A 7,344-nucleotide genomic window follows, 5' to 3' on the forward strand; every position below is an offset into this window, starting at 1 on the left:
CCGAAGAGAATCTGTTCAAAGGAAAAGCTTGTTGAGTCAGTTTCAATCAGAGCCCTGGAAGGCGTTTCCTTCGGGAGTCCACCTGACAGGTCTAACCTGATATCCACTGAAATGCCACTTTTTTTGGGGGGGGCTTTACTGGTTTTCTCTCCAAACCGTTCTCATCTTTCAGATCTCGAAATCATTTTAGTCGATGAACTTTGAGTCACAGTGAAGTAAGGTATTTATTTTGTGAGACGAAGTCATTTTACATTTTCATTCTCGAGTTCTTTGCTTCACAATGAAGGTCAAACTCAAATTAATATTTGATTGTGAAAAATGTATTCCAACCTGTTCAGACACTTTGTGTACATTCAACATGCACATCGTTGGCTTTGAAAATACAGTAGCTCCCTGCACGTTCACAATTCAGCATTCACAACATTTACATTTTATTTTAGTTATACAGTCATTGCGATGATTTATTGCGATGATTTAGCTCCATATCCGACCTCCATCCATCCATTTTCTATGCCGCTTATCCTCATTAGGGTCACGGGGGTAGGCTGCAGCCTCTCCCACCCTGGACTGGTCGCCAGCCAATCGCAGGGCACATACAGACAAACAATCACTCACACTCACATTCATACCTATCGACCATTTAGATTGAATGTGTTATAATGTGGGAACAAACCGGAGAGCCCAGAGAAAACCCACGCATGCACAAGGAGAACATGCAAACTCCACACAGAGATGCCCAAGTGGACATTCGAACTCGGGTCTTCCCAATCTCCTGACAGTGTGTGTGGCCACCATGCTAACCACTCGGCCACCGTGTGACTCAGACCCGACCCGAAAGAAGGATTCCTTATTTGTAAATGGAATATTTTTGTAGTCAGAGCTTAGTTACAGTTAGTTTACAACCTTCTAAATAAGGTTTTCAACATTATTAGAGCCCTCTCGACATCAAATAACACCCCTATAGTCACATTTACACTCCTATTACCCAATATAGTAGACATAATCAGAGAAAATAAGACATAAATAGACTCGTATTTGTTGCTGTAAATGTGTTCCATTGGTGCAGACAGGAAGTGATGTTGGGGGTTCGGAGTTTTAGCTTGACGTGGGGTACGCCCGCAACAGTAGCCCATGTTAGGGATTATTGTGCCATTTCAAACTGCAATAAATGCCTGTTGTTTTAGCAATCAAGTCTGGTGCTTGTGTGTCTCACCCAACATTACAGTAACATTACTGACATTTAGTGACTAGTGTAGAATACTACATATCTTCACAACGGCTTTGAATGCATTTTCTTAATGCCTTAAGTTTGTATTCTACATAATTTATAATTTAGGCAAAACATATATGATTTGCAATAATATGCTTTTTCTTTTACTAATAATAGGCCATATTCAACCAACGGCATGATTTATCAATATATTTTTTTAAAAACATGATAGTGTGAAGCTGCAAACTTCAAAGCGTCAAGTCGTGACAGATTACTGTATATTTGACTTTAAATTGTTTTATTTTATAGAGTATATGTGTATATGTATATGCAGTACAGTATATACATACAGTACATGTCTGTGTATATGTATAGATATGTACAGGGTCAGGCAAAATGATCTGTCACATTTGTAGGTTAAATAAAAGGCAAATAAAGTAAAGAAACAAGAAAGTGTTTTTATTTTTGAAAAGTACACATAATGCAATTTTTTTCATATAATGCCATTTTGCTTTGTTTCTTTATAATGCCATTGTTTTTCATTTTGTTTTCAGTTGCTGCCATGAATTGGACTGGTGAGCATCGTGCTTTCGTTGTGGAAACATTTATCAAAAAAACAAACGAATCTGTAACTGCAACACAACGAGCGTTCCGTTTGCACTTCAATCTTGGTAGACATGATCCCGTACCAGCTTGAAACACCATCTTGTTATGGGTCACCAACTTCAGAGCTACTGGATCTGCATTGAGTGTGTGGACAATAATGGATCCCATTTGACTGATTTAATTTTTAAAACATAATGAAACAGAATGGCATTATATGTACTTTTCAAAAATAAAAACACTTTCTTGTTTCTTTACTTTATTTGCCTTTTATTTAACCTACAAATGTGTCACATCATTTTGCCTGACCCTGTACATATACGGTAGTGTGAGAAAGAGTTTGCCCCCTTCCTGATTTTTTTTGCATGTTTGTCAAACTTAAATGTTTCAGATCCATCCATCCATCCGCTTCTCCTCATCAGGGTCGCGGGGGTATGCTGGAGCCTATCCCAGCTGACTTCTGGCGACAGATGATCGCCAGCCAATCGCAGTGCACATATAGACAAACAACCAACAACCAATGGATAATTTTGAGTCACCCATGGCCCTGTGTGAAAAAGTGATTGCCCCCTAAACCTAATAACTGGTTGGGGCACCTTTAGCAGCAACAACTGCAATCGAGTGTTTGCGATAACTTGCAATGAGTCTCTTACAGCGCTGTGGAAGAATGTTGGCCCACTCATCTTTGCAGAATTGTTGTAATTCAGCCACAATGGAGGGTTTTCCAGCATGAACCGCCTTTTTAAGGTAATGCCACAGCATCTCAATAGGATTCAGGTCAGGACTTTGACTAGGCCACTCCAAAGTCTTCTTTTTCTTTTTCATCAGCCATTCAAAGGTGGACTTGCTGGTGTGTTTTGGATCATTGTCCTGCTGCAGAACCCAAGTTGGTTTCAGCTTGAGGTCTCAAACAGATGGCCGGACATTCTCCTTCATGATTTTTTGGTAGACAGCAGAATTCATGGTTCCATTTATCACAGCAAGTCTTCCAGGTCCTGAAGCAGCAAAACAGCCCCAGACCATCACACTACCACCACCATCTTTTACTGTTGGTATGATGTTCTTTTTCTGAAATGCGGCGTTACTTTTACGCCAGATGTAATGGGACACACACCTTCCAAAAAGTTAAACTTTTGTCTCGTCAGACCACAGAGTATTTTCCCAAAGGTCTTGGGGATCATCAAGATGTTTTCTGGAAAAATTGAGACAAGCCTTAATGTTCTTTTTGTTTAGCAGTGGTTTTGGTCTTGGAACTCTGTCATGCAGGCCGTTTTTGCCCAGTGTTTTGTTTATGGTGGAGTCATGGACACTGACCTTGACTGAGGCAAGTGAGGCCTGCAGTTCTTTGGACGTTGGGGGATCTTTATTGACCCCTTGAGTCGTTGCTGTGCTCTTGGGGTAATTTTAGTTGGCCGGCCAATCCTGGGAAGGTTCACCACTGTTTCATGTTTTTGCCATTTGTGGATTATGGCTCACACTGTGGATTGCTGGAGTCCCAAGCTTTAGAAATGGCATTATAACCTTTTCCAGATGATAGATCTAAATTAATCTAAGTTAAGTTATCACTTTTTCACACAAGGCCATGTAAGTTTGGATTTTTTCTCCCTTAATAACAAAAACTTTAAAAACTGCATTTTGTGCTCAGCTGTGTTGTCATTGACCAATATTTAAATTTATTTGATGGCATGAAACATTTAAGTGTGACAAACATGCAAAAAAAAAAAAGAAATCAGGAAGGGGGCAAACACTTTTTCAAACCACATATATTCATATACATTTGTATATATATTTATTTATTTAATTAGAACAAAAATTTTCCTCCAAAAATATGCATTTTTTTCCAGCAGAAAACATCTCAAAGTGTGTAATAATTTATAAATATATAGTTATAATATGTAAAACACACTGTTAAACCCTCCCACAATTTTTACATGTTGATGTCTCTGTACTTTACTGATAATATTTTTCACCAAGTGTAGCGATATTCGCACTTTGTCCGGCGGTCCTTGAACACACCATTGTTGCTCTGAGACACAAAAGTAAAACTTATACCGGTGGTCATTGGGTTACGGCTTTCTGAGTTTCGCCGGTTTGTGGTTATGTATGCGCTCCCATAAATGAATCAAAAAAGTAATTTTGGTCGGTAAACACTGGACTTGAACCAGTTACAGCACATGCAGCGGATGAATACATTCTGCACGGTGTGAGGATGCAGTCTGTACTCGTCTTACTAATTTGAAGCTACACGGAGTGAATAATATTGCTTATTAATGAACTTTTTGCATTTCTTTATGTCTTCCATGTGTAAGGCAGGCTCTTCTGGTGGAAATACACTATGGAAATGAAAAGCCATCACCATGGAAGTGATAATGAACATCATACTGTAGCTGTGAGAGATCTATGACGGCAGCATTAAGGATAAAGCTTGTATCCTTCAGCATGATAAAGAGCATCTACCTACGAAAGGGACAGTAATAACTAGGCAGTATAGTGGTCTTCTTTTTGTTTGATTTGTTCTCGACTTACAATACAGTGTGGGAATGGAACTTGTACGGAACGCGACCTGGACCACCTGAACTGGACCACCTGTATTTAAGTTCTACACCATGATTCCGCTTCCATCCTTTCATGGATCATCTTATATTATTATTAATTAGTGGTGAGTACCTATACCTATGTTTTATACTTAACTTACTTACTGCCCATTTTACCTCCTGGCAAGTCGGTTCTCCACGCCAGTCAATTCCTGGGTGTTTTCTGGACACTTTGCCATGTCATGGTCCTAGATTTCATTTTGTCCTCTCCTGTGCGACCCCAGGGTTTTTCTTGGATCGTCCTCTTTCTTCTACCTTCAGGTGTCCAGGGAAGGACTGCTCTTGTGATGCTGTCTTGCTCTCGTTCCCAAAACATACCCAATTTAGTTCCATTTGCTGTCTTGCTGACATCTTGCATATCTTCATATGGCATATCTTTTTTAGGCCAAAAAATCTGACAGATTACTTCTCAGATTCTGTGCGGAAGACTCACTGGTTTTAATTGACATGGTGCTGACAATAAAACATGAGCAGAAAACGCTGTCTGCTACATTTGCCTGAATCTTACTTCTGTAATGTATAAGAGAATATGGATTTGTAGGTATGACATTTACAACAACAAGAATAGGACAGAGAGTTTGACTTACTATTAAATCAATGTACAGTGGGGAAAGTAAGTACTTGATCCCCTGCTGACTTTGTAAGTTGACCCCCTTACAAAGATATGAACAGTCCGGAATTTTATGGTAGGTTTATTGCAACAAAGAGAGACAGACAGAGAGAAGATACTGTACATACTCAGCAGGGAATCAAATACGTATTGTATACACTGTATGTGTTATGAAAGTATTATGGAAAGCTTCTCCGTTGCCTCAGGGGTGTCCAAAGAGTGGCCCAGGGGCCATTTGCAGCCTTCAACTTTTTTATTGGGGCCCTCAGCACAATCTAAAAATAGAATTTAACAAGAAAACATAAACCTGGCTACTGAGCCAGCAGAGCTGAGATTCTCCTCATTTCGTGTGGCAGTGGTAAGTTTTTGGCTTCTTTGTCCTTCTTCCCCACTCCATTTCAAACACTTTCTTTTTAGAATAAGCAAATTGGAGATGCTAGCTAGTTAGCCGTCTGTTATGTCCCTGCAGTGAAACCGTAACGAGTGCAATGTGATGTAATCAAAGAATAAGAGGAGTGTAAAAGTGGCTATTGGGGTGTTATTTCGTGTCTACAGGGTTCTAATAATGTTAAAACCGTCATTTACAAAGTCATATACAGGTTTTCTATGCTCTAACTACGAAAATAGTCAGTTTATTAATATTGAATCCTACTTTGCGGTCGAGTCTGGAACCGATTAACCGCGATAAATGAGGGATTACTGTAGATGGAAAAATAATGTAATTTTAGTACCTTAGAGTTGAAATATTAAAATGTTATTTTTTTTTGAGTCATAAAATAAGAATACGAGAAACAAACAAAATAAAGTTGTCATTTTTGGAAAATTAAGTTAAAATTATAGGAATACAGTCAATTATTATGGAATAAAGTCATAATATTACAAAAATAAAATTTACAAAAAAGTATTTGAGAAGAAAGTAAAGTATTTGGAAAATTTTTAAAAAAGGGCAAAGTTTATACTAATAATATGCTTTTTCGCCTATATCACAAAGCTGAGATGCAGTTTTTTTCTTAAAATATATCCAACTTATTATTTCAACACCGCATTATCTACCAAGCAAATACCATGACACAGATGAAGGTTTTGTTGTTAATACAGCAGTGGCAAAAAAGATATCCGTGGTTTCTGCTGGAGCCCAGGGGTTTGGTGCCTTGCTCAAAGGCACCTTTGCAGTAATCAGGAAGTAGACTGGCATCTACCTAACAACAGTTCCAATTTCTTTTTACCCTGTTTTCTTGACAGCCTTTTGAATACTCGCAGACGCCACTAATCTTGCTTTCTAATCCTATTAAAGGCTCTGCTGTATAGCACTTGCTTCTGCAAGGGAACAAGGTCAACTAACTGGAAAGTGGGGTGGTGTCATAGTTTCACTGAAAAGCCATTTGATGCGTCTGTGACAAGCACCCTGAAAAAAATTCAAACGTGTCATTATAGAACAATTGCCATGGTCTAAATTACTTTGATTGAGCAGTACCACTGACTGGAGTAGGCCATAGGACATGATTTTATGCGCTGTGTGATTGGATATTAATATTTTTGTTCCTTATGTGACAGCTCATTGAGAAATGCATTTAATTTTTCCAGAGATGATTACATTTACCAATATAATACCTTCTATTTACAATACAAGTGTGACTGGAGCACATACGTACCTGTCAACATTTGCATTTGAAAATAAGGGAAATCTTCTGGGAAATAAGGGAAAAAGAGGGAAATTTGGGAAATGTTCTTGAAATTAATGTAAAAAAATAGGAAATATGGGAAATTCTGGTCTTATGCCAGAATCAGGTACTGGTGGAAATTCTAGTGGGAGGCAAGAATTTCCCTTATTTTTTCTCCAGAAAATGTCCCCTATTTTCAAATGCAAATCTTTACAGGTATGAAAAGCCCGACTGCCCACTGCGGTGCAATTGTGTTATTTTACTATATTTTACAAGTGTGCTTCTTTTATTGTGAAGGCCTGACTTTTTTGGCTACAGGATGTGTTAAACTGATGTTTTTTGTCCAAGTGTTGCAGAGGGCACCGGAAGTTGCTCTGACAAAACTGGAAACTGGTATTTATTTATTTAATGAAAGGTAATATTCTGGAAAACATTACAACAGGGGGGCAAAATACGGTAGTTAATTATATGCTGTACCCATTGTATTATATGAAATATGTTACATAAATACTATTTGGGTTAACGTTCATATTTCGTGAAGTAAAAAGCAACCAATAAAGTATGTTATTTTGTCGCTAAAACTTAATCATAATCTTCAACTTCACCGTTTGAGTGATTCAGGCAGCTTGATAAGTTGGCAGCAAACGGGAAAAAAGCAGGTCCAAA

This window comes from Dunckerocampus dactyliophorus, chromosome 3 (genome assembly GCF_027744805.1).
Source record: "Dunckerocampus dactyliophorus isolate RoL2022-P2 chromosome 3, RoL_Ddac_1.1, whole genome shotgun sequence".
Lineage (NCBI taxonomy): Eukaryota > Metazoa > Chordata > Actinopteri > Syngnathiformes > Syngnathidae > Dunckerocampus > Dunckerocampus dactyliophorus.